This window comes from Saimiri boliviensis, chromosome 20 (genome assembly GCF_048565385.1).
Source record: "Saimiri boliviensis isolate mSaiBol1 chromosome 20, mSaiBol1.pri, whole genome shotgun sequence".
NCBI classification, from domain to species: Eukaryota; Metazoa; Chordata; class Mammalia; order Primates; family Cebidae; genus Saimiri; species Saimiri boliviensis.
In genome coordinates, this window is record NC_133468.1 from 13,130,508 (window position 1) to 13,158,244 (window position 27,737).

The following is a 27,737-nucleotide window of genomic DNA, read 5'->3' on the forward strand; positions in this document are numbered from 1 at the left end:
CTGCCCAAAACAGAGCTCTCCAGGGCTCAGCACCCTCTCTCCTGGAATGTGTCCCAAGGTCTTTCCAGAGCTAGCCAGGCCTCTGCTCAGTGTCACCTCTCCAAGGAAGCCTGCCCTGGACTCTGCATCTAATGTTGACCTCCTTGTTTTAATGTCTTCTTAGCACTCTCTGGCCTGGCCTATCTGTTTATCCGATTCTTTTCTGTCTCCTTCAATATCTGTAAACCCCACATAGATTAGGGAAGATGCCTGTGTTACTCTCCACTGAACCCCCAGCCTAGGTCATGGTGGTCATCAATTTAATTGGTCACCAATATCCGTTGCTTCAATAAATGAATCCTCTTCACCCTGTGATAATGAAGCCCAGTGAAGGCCTTGAGCCCCTTAATGACTTGGAGGGTGCATTGTGAGAGCTCAAGAGTGTGTCTGCGGAGGATGCGTTAGGACTGAGTTGGAGGGGTCATGACATTTGATCCCTGGAGCAAACAAACAGCTTCCACTCTAGGATAGCGTTTCCTCTTTCCTTCTTTGATTGCAGCTGGTTGTCATGATCCAGTCCATCCTGGGTGCAGAAACCCTGGGGATTGCCAAAGGCTCCTTTCTGAACCATCTTTTCAAACATGCGGGACATTCCCTGTCCAATCGAGCTGCAGGAAAAAAAAAATTGAAATTTGTGGATGCAAAATGAGATTACTGATGTAGTTGCTGAAATTGATAAGACTCACCCACTGACAGGCAGTGTGGTTGTCTGGAAAGGGGATAACCATGATACCTTCAAGCTCTCCTTTGTACCCCACAGCAGGTGGAGTCAGGACCTATGTTCGAATCCAGTCAAGCTATATACATCTGTGTGACTTGGGCAGACGCTTCTCCTCTTTTAAGGATCAGTTTCCTCATCTGTAAAGTAGGAGTGATAAAACCTATCAAACCGTCACATAAGGGCTTCCCTGTTGTAAGCTTAAGTAGGACAGGATCGGGCTCGGGACCAAGGCCTCTGGAACCACCCTCCAGGTGGCTAGGTGACCACAGATAACTCACTTCACGCCTCTCAAGCCTCTGTTTTCTCACTTGTAAATGGGCCATAATAATACCCAGGGTATATTTCCTAGGGCTGTTGGGAGAACTAGTTAGAATATATTTTTCACATAAAATGTCATTCAGGTAATCATGGCTGTTTAAAGCCTTATAAACTTAGATTTTGCCCTCCTGGACAGAAATGAAACAATCGCTGTGACTGGGTCTGATTCATACCCAAGCCCCTACACAAAACAACAGACTTATTCGAGCAAATCAGTGAAAACAATTGCTCTTGTAAGTTGTCAATATCCTGTGCAACAAAAGCGTTGGTTCCCATCTGCCAGATGGGAATAGTAATATAATGAAATATATCATACCCAAATCCCCACACAAAACAACAGGGCGTATTGAGCATTTAGCAGGAGTTGAGGGATATCTCCATGAGAAAAGATGGAGTTGTCGCCTCCCACGTGCTCTGCTGCATCTTCTCTTTAAGTTTTCCCTTTCCCCAAAGTACCATGGACCATCCATTTAATCAGCCTCCACCACAATTCTGTTTAGTTCCTCAGGAAGCCAAGTCAGCAACTGCTCGAACACCTCTTCCCAAGATGTGCTGATGGAGTATGGTCTGCCTCAGCAGGCCTCCCCTTCCATTAAGCCTATATTGTCTGGTTTGTTTGTGAACAGAGCTCGGTAGGTGCCATGTGGCTCAGAGAGGTGGCTGGAAGTGACCTTCCATGACTCAGTTCCACAGGTTTGTTTGCAAGAACACAGACACACGAGTGGCCACTGACAATATGTGTTCCAACATCATATACGGGGCATATTTTGCTCAGAAACATGCCCTGTTAGTTGTTGAAACCCTTTTGGCATTCCCTGAAACAAATGACACTATGGTGTATTTTCTTTTGGGGGGCAGTAAACAAGTCTTTTATGTTGACAATGATAATATTATATTCTACAATCTATTTGCATTTCTCTATTCTGTGGATTTTATTGCTTAGTATAAATCCCCAGGCCGAGGTGCATTAAGCTTCGCTCAGGGAGAAACAATGCATTTTATCATAGGGCCGGACAGCTACATGCACAAGATGCTACCTACAGGGATTGGTTTTGGCCAGATGTGCAGGAGAGATGCATAGAGAGGAAGAAATGCATACATGCGTGCGGATTTTGGCGTGTGCACAAGTAGCCTCGAGGATTTTCTTTGGGTCTGCAGTCAAAATGGATTTCCAAGAGGAAGCTGTCCGAACACACATCTCTTCCCTGTGCTACATATGGTCCCATCTCCAACAGCCAGGTTTTCAGGAAAGTGATCAGCACCTGCTTCAGCTCTGGCTCGGGATCTTTGGCCAATGTGATGGGCAGAAAACTGGAATGAGGGCAGAAAAGCACCTCGGAGGCTTGAAGAGTCAAGTCTCCCACCACCTTGCTGTAGGTTTCCTGAATACTTCTGAGCGTAGGAAACTTTTTTCTTAACAGACAAGTCAGGAGCTGCTAAGATAAACTGTAGCAGTAAGCTCGAGCCAGGGTTAACGGTTACCATTGATCGGCCACCAAGTGCTTGCTATGTGCCATGCATTGTGCTAAGCGCCATCTCATTTAATATTCGCAACAATCCTGTGAGGTAGGTGCTACTGTGCTCTCCATTTTACAGATGGGGAAACTGAGGCACAAGCTTCCCAGCTGGTAACTTGTGGAATAGGAATTCAACCACTGGAGAGTCTGGGTGTAGTTTTTTGTGGGAGGAGAAAATTGGCTGTCTAAATTTGCCTTGGGAAACCATCGTGGTGGTCACAAAACCATTTCTACGGCTTGCCTTGACGTAGCGGGAATGAACATTTAAAGAAAGAATGAGCGTGTCGTGGTTACGGTGGGATGATGATGTCTGATGAGTTGTTTGGTGTCAGTGTCTGTAACGCCTTTCTACTTCAGTCAAGGCTATCATCTTTTCTCCTCTTTTAGAGACGTTTCCTAGAGTAAAAAGTGGGAATATATTGGGCATCTCAGAGTTTTTGGCTGAACTGAAGGGTCTGGTGATAACTTTACCCCCAAATCCTTGGGAGAAAAATAGGGAGTCCCTGCTTCAGCTCTGCTCAGAAGAACACCTCACGCGCGCTGGTTTCTGTGTCACTAGACTGGTTAGGTTAACCAAATGGGTCTTCTAAATACCCAACTTTTTATAGAAAACTTCTGTGGCTTGGACTATTAAAGTCACAAATGCTTATTTAATCGTGTTTCAAGTCCATTTATCTTTTTGGAGTCTAAGGAAGACTCACTCAGTCAGAAGGGGCAGAGGGAAGAGGATTAATACATGATTTTCTCTTTTTCCCCTTTTTCTTTTAACTTAGCCTGAGACTTATTTGAATGACTGTTTCATATCGAGCTTTTAAGTGTAACATTTGTGAGTGAAATTTTCCCTTTTATTTTCAAGGTAATTGAATTCCATTTTTCACTTTCCATTTCCCTCTAGAAAAATCAAAACGTTTTCAGAGCTTGGCTTCTTAGTGGGTGATTTTCTAGGGTGGGAACTTCAGAATCATAAGACATTCTAGTGTGGCAATGGCATTCAGGACCCAGACGGCCAGGTCCCTTCTCGGCAGATGAATAATCTCCACCAGCCAGTCTTGGAGAACATGCTGATTTTACTGTGTTTTTATTTGAAACACTGAAGGAATGCCCATACCTTGTCCTTGGGCCAGGGCTGGGGTTAGGGGAGCTGGATTTCTGTCCAGAATCTTGTCATCTGTAGGGCAGCTGAGGGGCGTTATTACTCAGAGGCAAAAAGGCCTGGAACCCTGTGCTAAACTGGTTTAGATTTGTGTCCCTGAAAGTGTTGAACAAAGGAGAGTCGATTTTAGGTGACAGCTGGAAACGACTTTAAATAACACTGTATCACATAGTGACACAATGATTGTCTTTCCAATTCTTTTTCAGTCTTTCCGATTATCTTAGGGACAAAGTCTCAGTTTGGTGCTGTTGTGTCAAGCTATCTTCTCTTCTCTGTTTTTTAAAGACAGATTAAGCCTTACTCTTAAGGCTTTAGAAGGCAATCGTTTCTGATTTGGATTTAATAACATTGTTTTATTTCCCTTTTAACATTTTTATGATAACTTTTGCTTTATAGCAGTTTTAAAGGTAGGATAAAATTTTCATTTGAAAACAAGTTGGTTGGAGATTTTTTTCACTCTTACAGATGACCCACCTTTACAGCATATGAGCCACTGAAGTCGGGGAAGCAGTAGCTTAGGTGGTCAGGCAGGAAATCCAAGGAGGTTGATTTCTGCCCAGGTCAGAGATGATTGCCCCTTACTGGAAGGCTGTGTTGGAACAGAGTGGGTGGAGGCATGGGGAACAGAGCTGACTTCCAGTCTTTCCGCTGCCCTCACTGCATGTGTGTGTCTCAGCCTTCTTTGGTTTTCTCATCTGTGGAATGAGTTTCATAAACAGTTGGAGGAAAGCAGACTAGCTTCATTTTCTAAAATAGGGTGAGTGGTGTGGATGATATTCACCCCAAAGGTACAGGCTCCCTACTTCTGTTTTCTTATTGCCAGGGCTCCAAGTTTGCCTCTGGGTGGAAGGGGAAGGTGGACTAGAACTCATGGTGAAGAAATGCACCCTGAGGCCAGAAAATAGTATAAACCCATCTGGCTGCCGCAGCCCAGCAGCGTGAAGGTCAAAGTTACACATGAGTTTTGTGCACTGGCAGAGCCTTTCCTCTTCTCAGGCTGCAAATCTTTGGCAATCGGAGGCAGGCTCTGAATTAAGTTTAATTAAAATTCACTCTTAATTAGGGCCATTACTTAAAATCAATTCTACATAATAAAGCTGTGTAATCATAATTAAGCCCCAGAAATGGGATTAGGAAGCAAAGAATGCAAAAGCCAAACATGGGTGAGCCTGGTGCTGGCTGGGGCAGTGGCAGAGACTTCTCGAATTCACAGAATTTTCCAATAGCCAAGGCCCTGTGAGGGCTCTGATGAGAACCTCAGGGGCGGGCAGCACAGCGAGCTAATCAGAAAATGGATTTGAGATGAACGGACCCCCGGAGGCAAAGCTCCGTGGTGTGGTGTTACGGGCAGGGGGAAGCAGTGGCATAAAACGAAGGGACCAGATGAATCTCCTCTCCGGGCCCTGTTTTCGCAGCTGTGAAATCAGGATGGAGGGCAGCTGTTTCGCAAGCAAGGATGTCTCTAATGGCTGTCTGCAAACTCAGGACCCCTGATGTGGGGCTCTCTTGAGGGATTTTATGGCAGTAAAGTCAGGATCAATGCCATCTGCTTGTAGCTTGAGAGGGTTCCTGTGGAGTTGAGTTTCGTAGTTGTTGGCATCATTGCAGTGCTGGTTGTTTATTTTTTAACTAACGAAGGAGGGATGTGAAGTAATATTTGCTAATCTCTGGCTTCCACACTGATGAGCACATAAGAATTAGGAGCTTGGTTTTGGAATGAGACAATCAATTTTGAATTTTGGATGTGCCAATTATGGGTCAAGTGGTCAAGGGCAACATTTACTTCACTTTTCAGTTTATCCAACTGTTGTATGAGAATTATAATCATAGCAGATACCTTGAAGGCTGTTCTGAGAATCATGTGTATGCTTATAGCACAGTGCCTGGCAAATAACAACTAATTTTTTATTGTTTCCATGTATTTATAGTATTGATTACATTTACATTTTGAATTTACTGTGCATCAAGCACTGTTCTGTTTTATATGTATGAGCTAATTTTATTTTCACAATCACTTTCTGAATAAGCATTATTATTTTCTCTGGTTTCTAGATAAGGAATCTGAGGCTCAGAGAGGTTAAGTATCTTGCCTAAGGGCACACAGAAAGTAAGTAGTAAATAATAAGAGCCATCCAAATTGTAGTTATTATTATGAGGATACTATCTGTCTATCTGTATGTGTTTGGAAGCTACAGCGAAGCCCCAGGGGAAGTTGCTTACCTGTCATCCTCTCCCAGAACCCAAGCCTGTGCTTCTAATACTGCCAGAGTAAGGCCAGGCATTTGAGTTCAGAGAGAAAGGGGCTGCCAGGTACGGATTCTAGAGCTGTGGAATTGGAGCCCAGAGGGAAAGTCAGAGAGAGCTTCTCCCCACATGTTTTTCTTTAATTATTTTATTTTAAATATGGAGTCTCTCTATGTTGCCCAGGCTGAACTCAAGCTCCTGGGCTCAAGGGATCCTCCCACCTCATTCTCCTGAGTAGCTGTGGAGTAATTGCGGGCATGCACCACCAAGCCCGGCTCTGTGTTCTGACTCAGTGTTTTAGTTCAGTTCACACCTCTCATGCCACATATATGAGTGCTGTGTGCCTGAAGCTGAGTTGGCCTGGACATACACTGTCTTATTTAGTTTTTACCACAGCCTCACAAGTCAGGAAATGTTACTCCCATTTTGCAGATGAGGAAACTGAGGCTCAGAAAAGCAAAGCTCATTGACAAAAATAAAATATATCCTTTAACCTCAACTTGGCACTGGGTGGGAAATTGGATTTTCAATCCATGTCATCAAACACCACGCAGTTCCAGAAAAGCTGCTCAGACTGGGGTACCTCCCAGACTCTGCCTCTGCTCACACCCAAGTCAGCAAAAAGGACCTTTCTTTTTTTTTCTTTTTTTTTTTTTTGTTTGAGATAGAGTCTTGCTCTCGTTGTCCAGGGTGCTGGAGTGCAGTGGCGTGATCTCGGTTCACTGCAACCGCTGCCTCCTGGGTTTAGGCAATTCTCCTGTCTCAGCCTCCTGAGTAACTGGAATTACAGGTGTGCACTGCTACACTCGGCTAATTTTCTGTATTTTTAGTAGGGGCAGGGTTTCGCCATGTTGGCCAGGCTGGTCTTGAACTCCTGACCTCATGTGATCCACCTGTCTCTGCCTCCTAAAGTGCTGGGATTACAGGCGTGAACCACCGCACCCGGCCAGGATCTCTCTACAGCTAGATTTAGAACCACAGATGCCTTGGTGCTGATGATGTCCTGCAGTTCACGTTTCCCAGACTGCCTGAGGCCTATGCAGTGATTGTCCTCAGTGGTATGCATCCTGCTTATATGCCTCCAGTGAGAAGGACATCACCACTAAATTCTCACTTTCTTTGACAGAATGGAGCCAGAGAGAAATTTATCTTGGAACTAATGTTCACGAAGACCTTCCAGTTCAGACTCAATACCGTTGCCAAGTCAGGGTGTTTGGGTGAGTATGTGTTGAAAGCGTTAATTTGTTAAATGCAAAAGTTTCAATTGTATCACGAGTTTTGCAAATCTGTGTTAGAATTTCCTCATTTGTTAACAAGTCAAGAACATTAATTGGAAAAGAAAATGGGATGAGGTCTGGTCCCTTGTCCATGCCTAGGGCCCCTGAGAGTTAGCAAAGGCATTCCTCGTTGAGCTCAGATTTGTACGTTTGTGACATTTCTGCTCCCTGACAAGGGTCCAGAGAGGACTGGCTCAGGGAAAGCTTATGGTGCCTCTGCCACCCTTGACCTGGCTGTGTGGGAATGAAGGGAAGTCTTGTTCTGACAAGGAAGAGTACATGATTGCTGCCCAGTGCCAACCTGATGCCGCCCAGGGCCCTCCTATGGCTGAAGGGAGGGTAAATGGTGGAGGGTAGGAGACCTGGTAGCCAACTCAAGTTTCCTAGGATCCCAGAGGGTCAGCTCTGTAAGCAAATGGTGACCACTTCCTTGTGGTTGCACCAGGCACCCCGCCACGCAACTCCAGGGGGCACCATTTTCATGGTATTTTATGTCAATGCCTCCCTGTGGAGTTGTGCTATACAGAGCCTCTGAGGCAAACCCCAGCTCCAGAGAGCTGAACCCCACATGGAAATACTAGGCCCCTAGTGGTCACAGACCCTGACTCCTGACCTGAGGAGGCTGCCGTCCCTCTCCCTGCACAACCTCTTTGTCCTTCAGCACGAGAACATTTGCCTCTATTTACACTAAATAGAGCCAGCTCCACTTACTGGTTCCTGTATTTTGGGCAAGCCGAGCTACGGGCCCCCGAAGCCAGTCCGAGCAGGCAGCCGCATGTCCTGATGGTGGTCATGCGATGGCTCTCCTGGCCAGGTCCTCCTCCAACAACGTTTACTAAACACCTTATCTCCCTGAAACCACATGAGCTAATGTTTATGAAAGATCACCCTGTCCCTTCCACCAGGCAGTGGGGGTGCCGGGGTATACTCTCTTATCATCTTTGCTTCCCTTTGCCCTCTTCTGTTCCCCTCATTTGGGTAGAAAACTATGCTGGGTCTTCCCTCACTGCAGGCCTGAGTGGAGAGCAGACCCTCCACAGGAATTTCCATCAGCTCCATGTCTCCACTTTTCAGGGTACATTCACCACCCCTGGGAGTGTGGTCAGCCTCATTGTACACAGGGGGCAATGGGCTGACAGCAGCAGAGCCTCTTGGCCAAAGTTACAAAGTGGGTTGGTGGCTGGGCTGGGGACCCAGGCTCCTGACTCCTAAAAGCCTCCTCTGAACTGCTGGGTTCGTGATAACCATTCATTTAAACCTTCCTGATTTTTCTACAGACGGATGGCTGGGTGGCTCAATAGCTAATTATATACATAAATAGAAAAAAAGAGCTGAACAAACGAATAGGTGAATAGAGATGATTGTGTGGATAGATAGAGAGGTGACTGCAGACAATTCTGGAAGAAAACAGGAGAAACTGTGGACAACAGCTGCCTCTAGGAATAAGGCATCTGGGGAAGAGAGAGAGAAAGAGAGATGACTTGTTTCTTTTTTGCTCTCTCTAAACTGTTGGAATATTTTTATGTGCGTAAATTAGTTTTCAAAAAATCTCTTTTGCTATTTTTTGCCCTCTTTCTTGTGTGTCTGCCTACAAGAGAAATAAGAAGCCAATACACTAGAAAAGTTGCAGGAGATTCCTAGGGGAACCCACAAAGTTAACTCCTTGCCAGAAACCTGCTCCTCCAGATGAATCCAGTGCATTGGATGGGCTCAGATGCGCAGGTGGCACAGACCTCTACTGAAAAGAACAGTAGTGGAAGGCCGATGAAACCCAGATTTTGAAGTCTGAGAGCCACGTGGGGCTGCCCCAGTTACCTCTACCCCTGGTCAGTGACCAGAGAATCCTTTAGCAGCAGCAGCAGGGATGTTTATTTCACTGGTATGTATAAAGCAACTGACTGAAAACAACCTGCATGCCCAGCGACTTGGAACTGGTTAAATGATTTTTGGTTCGGCCACACAGTGGAATATCACATGGCCATTAAGAGTAAGTCAAAAGTCCTAGACTTCCCATATTCAACATTAGATTTAAAACCACTGAACAAACACCTTCACAATTAGGCTTCCTCGGGTTGAAACGTGAAGTCAAGTCAATGTGTGTCAGAATGTTAACAACAGCTAACTCTTGGTTGTGATGTTCTGAGTAACTTCTGAGTAACTTATAATTTTTCAGGGTTTTTTTTTTGCACTCCTAATGTGCAAATATACACATTTATAAAGAGCAATAATGTAAATCTCTGCATAGGCAGATTGGAAGGAAATCAGGCAAAACCATACCTTTGGGTAGTAGAATTATAAATCATTTTCTTCTCTTTAGAGTTTCTGAATTTTCTGCATTTGATATGTTTACTTTTATAAAGGGTCCAACATATTTAAGATGATTTTTTTTTTAAGACAAGTAGACAGGGAAAGACGGGTCTGCTGTTGCAAAACCAAAACTGCAGGTTCTCCAAAGCCCACTTACGTCAGTTCAATTGATATTGCATGAACCTCTAACATGCAAATCACTTTCCACCGGGGGGTGAGAAATACAGAGATGAAGGAGATGCAAACACTTTAATCAAAGAAATCCCAGTCCAGTTAGGAAGAAGAGATTCTGCATTATATAAATTACAAGGTCTTATCTAAGAGGTTAGTCTATCGAGAGTAATAGCAATAATATGTCAGAGTGTCTAGGAGCTCCAGCTTCAAACCACTTCATCTTCATTCTTTTTTTTTTTTTTTTTTTTTGAGACAGAGTTTCGCTCTTGTTACCCAGGCTGGAGTGCAACGGCACGATCTCGGCTCACCGCAACCTCTGCCTCCTGGGTTCAGGCAATTCTCTTGCCTCAGCCTCCTGAGTAGCTGGGATTACAGGCACACGCCACCATGCCTGCTAATTTTTTGTATTTTTAGTAGAGACGGGGTTTCACCATGTTGACCAGGATGATCTCGATCTCTTGACCTCATGATCCACCCGCCTTGGCCTCCCAAAGTGCTGGGATTACAGGCTTGAGCCACCGCACCTGGCCCCATCTTCATTCTTAAACTCATCTCCATTTCTTAACCATATGGGGCCCGAGCCTCAGTTACCTCTTCTGTAAATGTAAACTATCTCTTGGGGTACCTTTTGTGAGGATTAAATGAAGCTCGAGCATGAAGGGGCTGAGCTAGGTGCTTTGGAAATAGTCCTACCTCAGCATGAGAGACGTTACCATCATTATGGCTGTGGCGTTTGTGGCCACCTATCTGCAAGTCATGCTTTCACAGATATGGCAGAGCTGGGATTAGAACCCACATTGATCTAATTCCAAAGCCAGTGATTCTACCCCAACCAGACACTGCATTTACTCTCTATGCCTAACTGAAATTTGTTCTAAACCTCACCCTAAGGTCTTGCCAGAAAGAAAAGCTAATTTTTCATTAAAAGATCAAAGGAGAAATGAATCTGTTTCAAAGGACATAAGAGGAAAAAGGAAATATCCCTTCATGCAGGATTTTGCAACTTTATCCATACTTCTACAGCATGTAAAAGTAAAAATCCTATCCTTTCCATATTCAACGTTCAATTTAAAACAACTGAACAAACACGTTCACAATTAGGCTTCCTCGGGTTGGAATGAGAAGTCAATCAACACATACCTTTTGCTGCAGAAGATTTCTGCACTGTGAATGTGAGAGGATTTGCCTCCTTAACCAAAGGGTGCTGGTGTTTCCCGGCTGGAGGGTAGAAAGTCATGAACAGAAAACAGAGCGCAGGGAAAGGGCACCGTGTGGGGAAGAGCCCCAAGGATCTCAGTATGAAAACCAAGAGGCATGCACCAACTTACAGGTTTGGGCTACAAGTCTGGGGAAACTGGTTCAAAATCCATGGAGGCTCAAAAGCAGAGGGAAAATTCTGTTTATAGGCTTCCACATCATTCAGAAACGTACCTGCTTGAAAAGAGTTAACATGTTTTTTCTTTTATAAAAATTTCAATAGGTGTTTGGGAAACAGATGGTGTTTGGTTACATGAATAAGTTCTTTAGCGGTGATTTCTGAGATTTTAGTGCACTCATCAGCCGAGCAGTGTACACTGTATATAGTCTTTTATCTTTCACACCCCTCTCCCACTTAGAAGAATGGTCTCCAATGCCATCCAGGTTGCTGAGAATGCCATTATTTCATTCCTTTTTATGGCTGAGTTGTATTCCATGATGTGTGGTGTGTGTGTGTGTAGGTGTCTGTGTGTGTGTGTGTGTGTGTGTGTGTGTATGTATGTACATATATATATATAAAACAATTTCTTTATCCACTCGTTGATTGATGGGCATACGGCCTGGTTCCATACTTTAGCAATTGTGAATTGTGTTGCTATAAACACACGTGTACAAGTATCTTTTTTGTATAATGATATATTTTCCTCTGAGTGAATACCCGGCAGTGGGACTGCCGGATCCAATGGCAGTTTCACTCTTAGTTCTTTAAGAACTCTCCACACTGTTTTCCATAGTGGCTGCACTAGTTGACATCCTCACCGGCAGTGTAAACGTGTTTCCCCCCGTCCCTCTGGTCGTCTTTTTAAGGGATCTACCTAAACTCAGCTATAACCCATCCCATCCCATCTCATCCTGCCTCAAGCTAGAAAATAGGAGTGCAGATAAGAAAACAGTACAGGTAAGAGTGCAGGAAGGGTGTGTGTCTGAATAAGAAGGAACGCAGGTAAACGATCGGGTCACAAGTACGGTACCTGAGGCAGGTATGAGGTGTAGCTAACAGAGTGAAGTGGGCAGAAAAGTCTTCCAAAGTAGCAGGTACTTGACTTGGGTCTTCAAGGCCATGGTGAGTGGTTTCCTAGTGGAGCTGAGGAATGAAGGTGACTTTAGGGAGAGGGAAGAGCCCGCAGAAAGGCATGGGAATGCACACTACGTTTTCAGCGAGCTTCGTGGGTTGCAATGTCGGGATCCCAACTGTGTGTAGAGGAGACTTGGGACAATAAGGCCACTGTGCAGGTACGACGGCCCCCAGAGGGTCTTGGCTGACAAGGTGAGGGACATGCTATAGCGGTAGGGGCCAGGGGAAGAGATGGACTCTGATTGGCTCCCTGGCAGTGGGTCCCCTGTGTGCTCAGCAGCTCATGGATAACAGAAGATAACGGGCCCGTACCTCCATATTGCCCAACATGTTATCACATCTTCAGTTTGGAGAGAATTAAATTAGTCTAAATTTATCGTTTGCCAGATGACTTTGGATAGGCATATATTTGGAACCCAGGAGAATTCTTTCATTCATTTGCTCGTTCAGAACAATTCTTTGAATATAAAGCAATCACTTTATATTCAGTGCTGCTGACGTTTCTTTAGGGGCTACACAGCTTAGTAAGGCTTAGTTTTGATCTCTGGAACCTTACAGCCAGACGGAGGGAGAGGTGAGTAGTAACTCCACGGTGTTATCCCAACAACTTTGCTGTCACTTCCCTTTCCACCACCCCTTCAAACACTTCAGTGGACTTTCACCTCTCAAGAAGAATGCAAACTCTCATCTGGGCCTAAGAATCTCTACATGGGCTACCCCTGCTCACCTCGGGAGAGGCATTGCCTTACGCGCTCCTCCCCTCCTTCTGCTCCATCCTCATTGTCCCTTCTTTCAATGGTCCTGACAGGATCCCCTTCAGCCACAGGCCCTTAGCAAATGCTGCTCCCGCAGCCCGTCATCTTCCCTGGTTCATGCCTACTTCGGATTCAAGCTACCCCTTGCGAGAGTGTTACCAATCAATCTGAACTGACCAAGTCCTTATTACACATTCTCAACCTCCACAAGATGTTCTTCATAGCTCTCATCCCAGTGAAAATTAGTTCGTACTTCTTTACACGATGACTGTATTGATATCTTTATTTTCCACCAGACCAAGAGTTCACGAGAGCCAGGACTGTGTGTTTTCTAAAAATCAGCTTTAGGCTGGGTGCGGTGGTGGCTCACACCTGTAAACCTAGCACTTTGGGAGGCTGAGGTGGGTGGATCACTTGAGGTCAGGAGTTGGAGACCAGCCTGACCAACAAGGTGAAACCCCGTCTATACTAAAAATACGAAAGTTAGCCAGGTGTGGTGGCAAGTGCCTGCAGTTCCAGCTATTCAGGAGGCTGAGACAGGAGAATTGCTTGAACCCGGGAAGCGGAGGTTTCAGTGAGCTGAGATTGCACCACTGCACTCCAGCCTGGGTGACAGAGCAAGACTCTGTCTCGAAAAAAAAAATCAGCTTGATTGTAGTCGAATTTATATATAATAAACACACCCCTGTTAAGTGTACTTATCAATGAATTTTTAGAACTTTATTAAAAATGTATATATTGGTGTAACTGCCACTACCACAATCAAATTGATTCTGAACATTTCTATCACCTGAAGAGGCTTCACAGTGCCTCTTCTCAGTCTGTCCCCACCCTCAAGCAACCATGGATCTGTCCCTGTAGATGTCTTTTCTGCAGCGTTATATGAATGGAATCATACAGTAGGCATTCTCTCATGCCTGGCTTCTACCACTCAACATGGAGTTTTGAGTGTCCTCTGTGCTGTGTGCATCAGTAGTCTGCTCTTAGTTATTGCTGAATGATACTATTTTCTGAGTGGCTCATGGGGGTTACCTCTGTCTCTGCAGATAAGCCATCAGCCTCCTGAGGGCAGGGGCCACATTTCCTGATACTCTGACATTTGTTATGAGTCTGACATATAGCTGACCTTTGGGGGTGACACAGTCCATCTTCTCCGACCCAGAGTATGGGAGTGACTTTGTCCCCTCACTCAACAGTCACTATGACACACACAGCAGCCCTTCCCTCCAAATCCCACAAGTTAAACCTCTGGGCCCAGCAAGCCCCAGCACATCTGCTCCCTTCAGAGTCATTCCGATGCTTCCAACAGCCACAGAAAGAAGTTCTGGATCAGCCACGTGATGTGGGGGAGTCCAGGTGATGTGGAATTGATCATGGGGGAGCCCCTCCAGCACTGTGAAATTTTATTTCCTTCTTTGTCAAATGGAGACACCAATATCTACTTCACAGGATCATTAAGGGGGCCCATGTGTGTGAAGGTCCTGTGCAGAGTGTGAAATACACTGATGGTCCATTTGATCACTTAATTTCACCCCCACCTGGATTAACTGCCTGTGTTACCAGGGACATGGCTCTTTCTCTCCTGGACCTTCAGTTTCTGTTCCTGTCAGGTGAGGGGTTGAACTAGAGCTCTCTAAGCTGCCTTCCATCCTCTTGGGGACCCTCTTGGGGATTCTAAGTTGTGGAGCAACAGAGAAGGGGCCTGTCTGGTTTTCCAGCATTGGAAAAATTGGGGTGATTTTTTTTTAGAACACTGGCTGCTCTGAAAATTCTCTTCAGGGGTAAAGGAAGTCTGCCCCCAGTTTCCAGATCAAGCCAGTGTTTTGCATCCATAGGCTTACATCTGTAGCTATTTACGAGCCCATCAGGGAAAATAACAGAACTCCTTATTTCCGGGTGTGCTGGCTGGTGCGACGAAGCACGTCCTTTGCTGGGAACTGGAGCTTTAATGGGATAAATGTGTCCCAAGTCATTGGCGGAGCAGGAACAGCATTTCATTTTGGAAGCCAGTAGTTTAGTTAACATTACCTCTACGTGGGCCTATTCAACAGAATATCCCTGGGTACCTACTGTGTGTTAGATGCTTCACATATATTTTCATTCTCAACAGCTCTATGATAGGGACATTGGGCCACATTTCAAGATGGAGAAATGGGCTCAGCGGCGGATGCCTTCACACATTTCCTCAGTTAGGAAATGGCCAAGCTGGGGCCAGAATACCAGGTCTTTTTCACTGTAATAGGCCCTGGACTAGCACAGAGGCTGTAAAGATAATTCAGAGATACTTGAGTTCTTTGTGGCCAGTCATAAGAGGCAATAGTTTAATATTTACTAAAGAGGAATTTAAGAATGTCAAGACATCCATAACTTAGCCATCTAATTTAACTCCTTCATTTTACTGAAGAGCAGATGGTGGTCTAGGGAGGTGATCTGACCTCCCCGGGTGACAGCTGGCTGGCAGCAAAGCCGGAACTGTTACTTACTCCCAGCTTGGAGTTTTTCACTGCCACAGCACCTGACTCCAGGGGCGGACTGGGGGACTGTTGCCAGAACAAGGAGACGGAGAAGTAGGAACAAGGCTAATTCCAAGTCACCTGTCTCCGTATTCAGAGTTCAGAGTAAAGAAGAGCAGAGTTCTGGGAACCTGTCAGTGGAGACCATTTCATAACCACACTTTTACAATAGCAAAATACCATGTTTTTTCCTGTGACCTCCTGCAGACTCAAGGACGAATTTCAGAACAGCCATTTAGTGAGATTCTGGTTCCTTACTTCTGACCCTTGGACACCCTCACTTACTAAGACCCTAAGAGATCATCATTTAGCAAGACCCAAATACTTCTAAGCAGAAATTCCCATTTTGGAATTTTTCCATTTTTGTTCCCAATGGAACCAAGGACTTCATTTACTATTTTGCCCCAAACATCCTTTGTTTTGAAAGGGTAATTATTAAGTTGTCTTTATTCATCAGCCACACATTGTTTTTCCTCATTTTATCTTAAAGACAAATAGAAACTTTGGATCAGTGTGAGACGGACAGGGAATGGATGGTACTAATGATAGCTGCCCTTGACCACAATCCCACCACCTGTCAGGTGTTCTGCTGAGAAAGCATGTGACTGGGCTTAGCTCATTTGACCTTCCCAACAACCTTGGAGGTTAGTACCATTCTCCTCATTCCACAAATGTAGGTACCGATGCTCAGAAGAGGCCATCTCAATAGGAAGTTGCAGGGCTGGGAATCTGAGCCACCGAGCTATATTGTGAAGGAGTCTCTCTTAGTCTCTGAAACGTGCTGAGGCCAAAACAGCACTCGGAGAGGCATTTGGAACCTACAGCCTTGACTGCCTCTGAACATCCTTAAAGAATGGGCCTCCTCCAAGAGGCTGAGGGGGCTGAGGAGCTATGGAGGGTGAAGGTAAGATTCAGGTGGACCCCAGCCATCCTAGGAGCACTTGGCAGGGGCTCACTGACCCCCTGACATTGCTTTCAGTGACTGCTCACTAAACCAGGACCCAGGCATCCCACAATTGGGAATTGGGAAGGGTGGGTTGCATGACACATGAGGCAAGATGATAGACAGGTTTGCACACCAGGGAGACAGGAGTTCAGACCCAGATTCTTCCACTGAAGAGCTGTGTGACTTTGGGCAAAGGTTTTCATCTCTTCAAGCCTTGGCTTTCTCACCTGTCCAACGGGGTCAGTACAACTGACCTCAGTGTTACTTCAGGGGATTCAATGAGAGTCAGCATTGTCTGATGCCTAGAAGCCAGTAAGTGGATAATAATTGAGAGCTGCCATCCTTACTGCTTTCTAGATAGTGCTCCAAGAGCCCCACTGATGCCACATCTGAAATAGTCGATGTTTGCCTCACCCAGAGTCTGTACTGCACTGAGACTATGCTGTGACTTTAGGTAGTTCTTGCACCAGTGTCCAGGGCCCGAGCGGCCCTGTGGGCATCACTGTTCCCCACTTCACAATCTGGGTAGTAGCGTGCCTCCTCCTGCAAAGACTTGGGGCTCCGCCATCCAGGACAGTGATGCTGGACAGTGACCTGGAGACGCTGACAAACAAATCTGTTGAAAGCAACAGAGAACAGAGAAAAGACGGAAGGGAAGCATGAGAGAGACGTGGGGAGGAAACTGAACTCCAGGAGGCAGGACGCGGGGGTCGGTGAAGGACAAGGGTCTGGTGTCCCATAGACCTGGGCTGAAAGCCTGGCTGTCCTCTGCATTAGTGTGTCACTCTGGACAAGTCACCAGCTCTCTTTGAGTTTCAGTGTTCTCATGTGTAAAATGAGGATACTAACTTCAGAAGTTTTCCTTTCTTTCTTTCTTTTTTTGATACGGGGTCTTGCTATGTTGCCCAGGCTGGAGTGCAGTGGCTATTCACAGGTGCAATCCCACTACTAATCAGCACGGGAGTTTTGACCTGCTCCCTTTCCAACCTGGGCCGGTTCACCCCTCCTTAGGCAACCTGGTGGGTCCCCCGCTCCCAGGAGGTCACCATATTGATGCCGAACTTAGTGCGGACACCCAATCCACATAGCGAACTACAGCCCAGAACTCCTGGGCTCAAGCAATCTTCCCACCTCAGCCTCCCGAGTAGCTGGGACTACAGGCACGTGTCTCCAGGCCCGGCCTTTTTTTTTTTTTTTTTTCGGAAGGATTTAATGAGACAATGTATGCAAGGCACAGTGCACGGCTCATAGGAAGTGCTCAATATGACAGCCATGATCATCACAATGATTATTATCTCCTACCAGTCAAGTGATCAGCCAGTTTTCTCAAAGGCTGTGTGTGGTCGGTATCATCATGGTTCCCATTTTACAGACAGGGAGGCCAAGGGGAGGAGCAGAGCCACCCGAATTGGTAGATCCTTTCACTTGCACGCTGCCACCCGGGTGGGCTCTAGTTGGGCTTTGGGTGCTTGGTGGCCAGCGGTGCCATGTGCAGGAGCACAACCATTCCCTGCCTTTTGATCCCCTTCCCTCTGGGACTGTCCCACGCTGATCAGAAAAGCTGCAGCAGGTGACCTCAAGGGGGCAGCATGAGGCCTGGAAACCCCAGGCTGGCCGCAGGGACTGGGCTGAGCCGGCTGCTGGTGGCGAAGCGAGGTGCATCCAAAAGGCGATGCGGGGAGCCTGAGGAGGGCTGGCCGGCTGGGTCCCAGGCTACCCGTGCTGGCAGCTGAGGCCAGGGCTGGGCTTTGAAAGAGAGAGAACCAGAGGGGCACTGAATCAGGATGCTTGGCCCCTTCCTTTGCAACCTCCTCGCCTGACTATTTCCGTTCAGTAAATAGGGGCTGAACGTGGCCGGGCAACGTGGAGGATTGAGTGGGATACATTCCTAGACCTTCAGGGAGCTGGGGAGCCCTGTGCGCCTTCGGGCGTGGCAGGCGGGCTGTCATGCCAGATGGAATCTGGCTGAAAGATATTTCCCCAGCTACTAGGGGCCACGCAGAGCCCAGGACATTTCTTAGTCCTGCACGTGGACCTCTCTGGCCTCTGCTCACATTGGGGACCACTGAGTGCCCTGGTTCTAGGCCCTTCCCAAGTCCTGAGTCAGAATTTCTGTCTTTTTGGCCATCAGTCCAGAGGATCTCTGTACAGGGTCACATCTAACAACTGTGCTGGTGACCAAAAAAACCTGATGGAAGGGCCATGAGGAAAGACCGTCACTGTGTGTTGATCGGTCCTTGCTAGGTCCTGAGCTCAGTGCTCCACAGGTGCTGCTCTCTGCACTTTCCCTTTCACAGTACTCCTTCACCTGTTCCTTATGATGATGGGCCGCACTGGCTCAGAGAAGTGAAGTAACATGTACAAGGGCACACAGCTGCCAGACCTGAGGTAGATCAGAACCCGGGGCTGTCTGCTTCTAAAGCTTGAGAGCTTTCACTCCCAAGTAACGGGGTGTGGGCTGGAGAGGGCAGCAAGGCTGGTAACCCGCCCATGGCCTAGGAAAGAAGCTGGGATTCTCCTGGCTTTCGAGAGTAGTGCCTGTCATGGACCCTGCTCCTTGCAGCCTGGCATTTGTCTAAGCTGAAACACTTAAAACTTTTTTAAAAATTGGTAAGACAGGAGAATTAAGCCATGTTTTCTCCTCCACCCTGGCCTCTTGCAGAGATGGCTCAGTGCTCCTGGTGAGACCAGAGTCCACACGGCTCTTGTACCTTGAACATTTTGGCAGGAAAGGGGCTGGGAGTGGGAGGAGAAGGGCTGGGTTTGAGAATTCTGGGCAATTCTGTCTTCAGACTCCTTCAGCCTGCCGGATGCCATGCCTTCCAGCTCTGCTTCCCTTTGCCCTTGTATTTTCAAACTTAGTTTCCTTATTTGTAAAATGGTCTTTTGCTTCTGGCTGCAAGGGTAATTTGCAAGGATTCTGTGAAATGGGAGAAAGGAGCTCCGGGAATCCGAATGTGCAGTACGAACATCAGTAATTACTCTGGACAACTGCTGAGTGCTTCTGGCTTTCAGAAATTGTGATCAGTTCGGGGCGATTCTCTGCACTGTCTCTGGATCCTGCTAGTCAAATTAGACTCAGATGGTCTGTTTGAATGATCCCTGTGCACGCACTCTCTCTATCTCTCCCCCACCCCGCCATTGTGTCTCCCCATCCCATTCCATCTCTAATCCGTCTGTCTCACTTTCTTCAATATTCCAATTAGTTATTTGAATGAAGTTTCTTCCCAGGCCCCACGGCCCAGAACTTGTTGAATTCCCCTCTATCAGGCCTCTATTGATTGAGAAAAGCCAACGTTCTCACCGCCTTCCGTCCAGTGCTTTCACCACCTGAGATTTCAGCCAGTTCCTGCAGCTTGTCTACAAGGCATTGGTGTGCTTCCCAGCTTACAAAGAGAGGAGAGAAAGAAAGAAGCCTCATGAGCATCCCTCAGAGTTCCAGACAAGCAATTGCTTCTTTTGGTTAAAGGTGGCATTTAGCCAGAATGCTGATGGATTAGGAACAGGGAGAAGAAGACAGCACCATGAATAACACTGACCATTCCGGAGCAGGGGTAGCCCTCTAACGCTATCCACTTGCCCTGACACCAGATACATCTCAGTTTTGAAATTGTTCTGGTCTTCCCACACAAGATAATCAGCATATGGCTCAACCCACAGCAGCAACTGTGAAATTGCGATGGCTCTTCAGCTCCATGGAGTCAGGCTGAGCTCTCAAAATCCCCCAGTTTAGGCAAGTGCTCTCCTCTCTCTGAACCTGCAATTCCACTATGTCTGTATAATGGGCACTTCCCGTCCCTGTTCTCTAAATTTCAGGGTTGATGGGAGGATTTGATGAGATAATCCTGAGAGGCAGGTGCTTGGGACTTAGTAGATGTGTGGTCCTCTATCCTTCCGACAAACCTCCAAGCTCCCTAGAATGTTGTTGCATTGTAGGCGACAAATTTCTGACTCCTCAGATAAAGGTACAAGTGATACTGTCGTTTTAACTCGAAATGGTACTTCTGGGACTCTAATGAAAGCTTGTAAGAATGCGTGTATATGAATGATAATTGCTGCATTGATTGTATTTGTCAAGAGGGAACAGGAAAATCTCCCCAAGGCTAATGTGCCTCAATAAGCGAGGGGCTGAATACACTGAATACACTATGGCATTCTACGGTATTGGACTAAGCAGCTATGACGAAGAATGAGGTTTTAAGAATTGGTCTGGAGAGACGGGCATAATGCTTCAGTGAAAAAGTATACAAAAATATGTATAGTATGATTTTTTTTTTGGAAAAAGCAAACCACCTTTTGTCCCCTCTTCTCCTGTGTGTGGACATACACGTTTCCATGACCCTGAAGAGAAGTAGAGTGAGTCACACCAAATGTCAAACTTGTTTATCTCTGGGTAGACACAAAAGGAAGAGATGAATGGGAGAAAGAAGGTTTAAGAGTCTGCTGAACGTGTTGTTTTTTTGCCTTTGAATTGTTTGCTTTTTTCTAAACACTTGCATCTTTTTTTTTTTTTTTTTTTTTTTGTAATGAAATAAAATTGTGAGAAGGCCATGGCACAAAGAAGACCTCAGTGGATGAAATGAGTAAATGAATGAAATCTGATCATCCTACCATTTGCAATTCACTCTTTTAAGACGGGGTGTTTTCATGTTTCTGATTCTCTACCAGTATGCAAATACCCCTGAGTGGAGCTGATAAAGCTGAAATTGTCACTGATCACTAATGTAGGGCTTGTCAGCCTCAGGCCAATCAAAATGAGAGAGAGAGAGAGAGAGAGAGAGAGAGAGAGAGAGAGAGAATATGTGTGTGTTTGTGGAGTGGAGAAGAGAGAATAGCAAGTTAGACATCTCTGTGTGCCTGGCAACATGCTGGGTGCCTTCACACACACCAGTACACTGAATACAAAAACAGTCCTGCAGGGATTCGGTTCACTTCTTTTTATGAACAAGGGCACTAGTGCTTACAGGGTTTATGAGCTTCTTGCCTAAGGTTCCACAGCCAAAAGCTGAGCTGGATGCGAATGTAGGCCATCAACATCAAGACAAAGTGGAAAGGTTCCAAAGTCCCCTGAAACGAGCAGACTTCTGTTTAGAAAAACGCTCACGATCATCGCAAACATAGTGGCGACAGCTCATATCCACTGAGTCTTAGCTTTGTTCCTTGCTGACCCTTTGCTGAGTACTTCAAAATGATTTATCTCAATTAATCCTCATAAGGACCCAAGGATGGGAATCGTTATTATTCCCATGTTATACATGAGGAAATTTAGGCACAAGAGGATAAGTAATTTCAGGAAAGAAACAAACGCAGAAAGTGAAGAGAAGGATTTTGAACCCGCCCACAGTCTAACTGTTGCACCTGCTCTTTCAACCCCCAGGAGGACAGAGCTGTTCATTACAACACCCCTCACCCTGGAACCCAGGTCTTGGAACTCCGGTCCAGGGCTCTTTGCTGACTGACGTCAGTCCTCAGACTTTGTTCAGAAACAACAGAGCCATGAAGAGGGAGGCTGCAAGACTCGCTCTGTATCCAGAGTTCGCCATGACCGTCTTTATGGGGCTCTTCCCAGAGTAACTCTGGTCTTCTCTGGGCTGTCATGGAGCATTTTGGTTTCACATTCTCCTGGGCTTCCTGCTGCTCATTCCTCATAAGTCCAGCACTGTGCAGCCCAGGCCTGAGTCTACGTGCCTCCAGGGTGGCTGGACAACCTCTTTCAGGGTTTTGTTAAGAAGGTCATCCTCTATCTAAGACAGCATGTGCCACAATCCAGCCATTTCCTTCCCAACAGAATGATTTTTGTCATTTCTATCAATCACCTGAAACATTATTTATTTACTATTTTAATTTAAACTGAAAAAAAATTAAACTTTATTTCTAAGGGGAAATCTCTATCACTGGATAGCATGGCTTGTCATACGTAGAAAGCTACTGTAAAATGAAGATAATAAAAACAGAACAAAGCAACGCAATGATAGCTAGGCATTGCGGCTTGCAGAAGTGCTAAGACTAGCAAGTGTTGCAGAGGCAATGAGCCATCCTAGTAGTTCCCAAGACTTTCAGCTTGATACTACCTGAAGGTCTGATAAAAAAACTAGAGACACCTCCCTCTGCCTGGGGCTGGTGGTTCTGACCTAGCAGCTATCAGAAGCACTGCCTTGTACATGTCCTTCCTCCCTGACACTTAAGTGTCATCTATGCAGCTCTTGCAACCTCTTGAAGGTCTTCTACGGTCCTTGGCCTCTTGGGAAATGCTCTTGGCCAGAGGGCTTGTCTTGCTCAGTGATGGCCAGCTCAGCTACCCTGTGTCTCAGACCAGCCCAGGCCTTCAGCCAGCTCCTGGGGCAACTTTGAGAGCTTTCCAAAGAAAGAGTCTATAAGGGCTAGGCATGGTGGCTCAGGCCTGTAATCCCAACACTTTGGGGACCCAAAGTGGGTGGATCACCTGAGGCCAGCTTGGCCAACATTGTGAAACCCCCGTCTCTACTAAAAATACCAAAAAAAAAAAAAAAAAAATTAGCCAGGCATGGTGGTGGGCACCTGTAATCCCAGATACTTGGGAGGCTGAGGCAGGAGAAACGCTTGAACCCTAGAGGCAGAGGCTGCAGTGAGCCAAGATCGCACCACTGCGCACTCAGGCCTGGGCAACAAGAGTGAAACTCTGAAGAAACAAACAAACAAAAAAAGCAAGGGTCTATGAAAAGGTGGCGTTAGCACTAATGATAGTATTGCACTTGAGAAGAGAGTGGAATTAGAGATAAACTTTTTATCTTTTCTGTCACTTGATTTTTTATAATGATAAAATATTTATATATTGCTTAATAATAAAGACTTTTTCTAAGAAAGACAGCCTGGCATTCCAGCTCACTGTCCTGCCAGGGTCAAGGTGCCCTCTTTGGGCATTTGGGGGACAGTTCAGGTGAGCTGCTCCCCATGGTGTGGCAGAGTCGGTCTCATGACATCAGTGCCATCCTCACGGAGCAGGAAACAGATACGAGTTCCAATTTTTTCGGTGCTAGGGAAACAATGTGACTTACCCTGGAATTTGAATCCAGGCTGAGAACCTGCCAACAGGTGACCTTTGGCAAATCACTCGACGCCTCTGAGTTTTCGTGGGGGTTATACAACCTACCTTGAGGAATTGCTGTGAACATACATGATGCTCTAACCCACAACAGCTGTTTTGGTGTCTTGGCAGTCAGTACTGTGCCAGGTTGGGCACATTTTTTCCTTCATGGACCTCAGTCTTCTCATTAACAAGCTGAGGATGTGATTAGATCTGTGGGCCACATCTAGGGCCACTGGTCAAACCCAATTGCCAGACTTGTTTTTTATGGGCCACAGGGTATTTTCTGGTTAGCTGCCAACATTTAAAAATCAGGAGTTTGTACATAGGAATCTAGGTTTTGTGTGCCTCCTGAGAAATCTACAAATCTGATGTTTTGTAAAATGATCGTCAAAAGGTCCACATTTTGACAATCATTGAGAACCAGCTAGGGGTTGCCCCAAGACAAGACTTACCTACACGAGCTGTTAAGCTATTTAAGTTACTGGGTGTTCAATATTCACAGCAGCTGCATGTTCAGGATGCGGTTAGATAGCTGGCTCCAGGTCATACAGATGGGAACAGGAGAGCCAGGACTTGAACCCACGCATTTTGACTCTGCATGTATTTATCTCCCCATGCTGCCTCTTGGTCAAGGAGCCAAGAACTGTACCAGGCACTGCAGAGACAGAGGTGGAGACAGCCTGAGGCTGTCAGTGCTTCCTGCAAGTCTGTTACTTCCTTTCTGTGCTGGGGAGGCAAGGGTTAACCCTACCCTACTGTCTCACCCTGGCCAGAGGCTGCCAGGGTGAACTATGCAAGAACTCGCTGAAGGTGGATGGAGCAAAGCCTTCCCTTCTAATGACAACTGGTGTTCACCCTGATAGCAACCCCTGGCCCAGGCTGGCCCCCAGCTGGCCCTCAGCAGCACTCCCAGGGTGTGTGGAGCCCTGTACTGGCTCTGTTTTGCCTTGGCAGCAGAGCACACCCGCCTCCCATTGCTCCAGCCCTCCTGTTTACCCTGTAAACAGCCAAGTGCTCCACACCATCATTTAGAGGCCAGGGGGCAGCTGCCACGGGGTACCAGGCAGTCCAGGCCTGTTTGAGCTGTCCTGGGACCTGAGGCCTGCACGTGCCCAGAGCCCATTTGCCTAGGAATTAATGGGCCCCCACACCCCTGCTAGCTGTAGACAGGAGCTGGGAGGCAGCCAGTGAAAGGGAGGGGATGGGGGTAAAAGGAGACGGTGCTTCTAGGCTCAGGCTGACTTGGATTCTATTGAGCCCCATGACCTTGAGCCTCTGGGTCTCAGTGCTTCAGTTTCCCCATTGTAATCTGCCCTTCCAGAGCTCCAGAGAGCAGCAAGCTCCTGGATGCAGAAGATTCTGGTGCAGCATCTCTTGGGAGCATGGCCATAAAACCCTGACCATCATTAGCATTCAACGTTGCTAGCAGAACTCAACAAGAGGCATTGGACTAAGACTGTCAAAACCTACCACTGAAATACAACCTTCAGAAAAGTGTTCATGTCGCAAGTGCAACTCAGTGAGTGTTCACACCCCAAGCACACCTGTGTAATTGGCACCCAGATCAAAACGCAGAATGCCCCGAGCCCTCCAGAATGACCCACCCTCAGGTAGGTCAAGAAAACATTATAGTAGCAATCGTGGCCTTAGATGGTCTAGGGCTGAGCTGAGAACACATTTTAGAAACCGAAGTCATAGCAAAGGTTTGGGTCTGGTAATAAGCATGGGACAGGTGAGAGAGACAGAGCCTAAAATTTGGAATAAGAGCTTGTCTTCAGTGTTCCTCCCTCCCTTCCTCTCTCCCTTCTACCACCATTCCTTCCTTCCTTTCTCATTCATTCCCTTATTCATTCATTCATGTGACAAACATTTTGTGAGCACGTGTTGGGTTCCAGGCATCCAGCAGGGCTTTGAGTGTCAAAACAAACAAGACATGGTCCCTGCCCTATTAATTTGGGCAGACAGATGAGAAATAATGCAACATTGACACATTTGAAGGGTGGTTACCCATACTCACCCTCCAGCCACAGACACCATTTGACTTATGTTGTCTCTTTAGTGCTCACTATAATTCCACGAGGTTCATACCAAGTTATTCCCACTTTATAAGTGAAACAACAGGGCCTCAGTGTGGGTGACCACACCTGCTAGTGATCGGGCCAAGATTTGAACCCAGGCCCTTTATCTCCAGAGTCCAAATCTGAACCACTATGGTGGGAAAAGTGGTGGGCCTGGGTTAAGGTACAGATAGGACCTTGTCACACTTCCACCCTTGCCTTCCAGGAACTTCCAGGTTCAGGAAGCGAGGTAGAAAGTCGTAACCACCCTTCTCTTCCCAGTGTTTGACAGCCAGAAAACCTGACTGGATTGTGTCTATGCCTAACTCTTGACATTCTTGCTTTAGGATTGTATTACGTGGGAAGTCAGGAGCTGCATGACCTTGGCCAAGCCCTTTCCCTCTCTGAGCTTCTGTTTCCCTGTTGGTGAAATGAAGCGGGGCAAGGATTAAGACGCTTTTTACAGGGCCCTCTGATCTGACATACTGACTGCACTACAGTTTCTTTGGATTGTGGAGGTATTCCTTCCTCCCCTACTGGAAGGTATAAGTGTGTCTAACTCTTAAGTTAAAATAAATTTTGTCAGGAGGATTTTCTGAGGCTTTCATAGCAGATGTTTCAGTAAGACTGGAGATCACCTAACAGTGACAAAAACACTAACAGCAAGAAAAATGGCTATTATTTATTGTTTGTTTGTGCCAAGAGTTCACAGAGCTAAGAACACTGAATCCTGATAATGCCCTGTGAGATGGATGCTGTGTCTTTCCAGTCACATGTGTGAATACCGAGGCCCAGAGAAGTAGTCATTTGTCCAGATTTTCTCTGTAAACAATTGGCAGAGTCAGTATTCCAAACCAAGTCTGCTAGATTCCAGAACATGGGACCTTAAGGAGGAAGCTAGACCCCATCTAGACCTCCCTCTGTGGCAGCATATTTCTTGAGGGAGGGCTCTTAAAACCATAACGGCCCATTGATTCTTAACCAGAACCAATGAGGCCACTTGACAAAATTTAATTCGCTTCTATCTCAGAGAAGGAAACTGAGACACAAAGATTTAGTGACTTGCACAAGTTGGTGCTTCCCAGCATTTCTGCATTCATGGAACACTTTGGAATATTGAAGTTTGAAGGGCATATTCAGAAGGATGACAACACAAACACCACATTTCACTAAAGTAAGTGTGGGGGATATTGACGTCCTAAGTGTTAATTCAATACACGAATGAACACATGAGCAGAGACATGCATTTGAGCTCTGACTCCTCATCATCTTCTCCAGGGCTGGCCACTCTGTAGGCCCTAGAGTCAACTTTGTTGATGGAAGGAGTGACAAACACGCGGAACCCGAGATCTCAGTGACTCACCAGTTTCTACCTGGGGGCTTGGGATGCTGGGACGTGATGTGTAGTCTCAGACCCAGCAACTTTCCATGACTTCCCAAGATTTGCAGTTACCACCAGCATTAGGGATAGGCAGTAGGAGGCTCTAAGAACCCATGGTTTATGGCCACAGATCCACAACTTTTCAAAATGTCTTTCTCAAGCTCAGAAAGCTTGGTGCTAGAATGCTTTTTGCTTCAAGTAACAGAAGGCCTGACTAGAAGCGGCTTAAGCAGTGAGTTCATGTATTCGCCCACATTGCAAGAACTCTGAGCCATGAAAGTTCCAGAATATTCCTTCCACCTTTCTGATCCTTTGCACATTGGTGTGGTCTTGGCTCATCCCTTCATGGTTGCCGTGCGGCAGCTGCAGCTTCCAGCATCACATCCCCATGTCAAGGTCTGGCATGGGAAGGTTGGGAAGGAAATGAAGATTGTTTCTTTCCGTGAATAAATCACATGCCCATGTGTAAGGAAGACTGGGCAAGATAGCGTCTACCATTTTCAGCCTCTGAGATGGAAAGCGGGCTCTATCTGCAAGGAAGAAGTGCTTTGGCTTGCGTGAGGGTAGCTGTGGCTGGGTAATCAGTTGTACCTGCCACAACTGACACAGAGATCTATCGCCCACCCCTCCAACATAGCTCTGCAGCCACCTCTCATGTGGGACATGGAATGATGGAAGCAAGGGAAACTCCTGCTGGGGTCCCATGCCCCGGCAGTGGCTTGTTCTCCATTCTCCCCACTGGCTCCTCATCCCAGGCTGCCCACTTCATCTTCGTTCCTACTCTGTGTGAAGATGAAGAGTACAAGCATGGATGGTCTTTTACTGCTGAGACAAAACAATCCGTAACATGCCATGCCCTGAAATAAACACCTAATCTGTTGTCTTATTCAACTTCACAAAATTCCCATTTTACAGAGGAGGAAGTTGAGGCTTGGAG

The 27,737-nt window shown here is 46.5% G+C and overlaps 1 long non-coding RNA gene across 2 annotated transcripts in view; it reads left to right on the forward strand.

Moving 5' to 3' along the window:
• Positions 1 to 2,039: 2,039 nt before the first annotated feature.
• Positions 2,040 to 27,737, forward strand: part of LOC141582420 (uncharacterized) — a 42,306-nt gene continuing 16,608 nt past the window's right edge. The window contains exons 1-2 of one of the 2 annotated variants that reach the window (XR_012515254.1): positions 2,040 to 2,644; positions 7,119 to 7,209. This is a non-coding gene — a long non-coding RNA (uncharacterized LOC141582420). The remainder of the gene's footprint in view (positions 2,645 to 7,118; positions 7,210 to 27,737) is intronic. The other variant, XR_012515253.1, reaches the window with a different exon arrangement.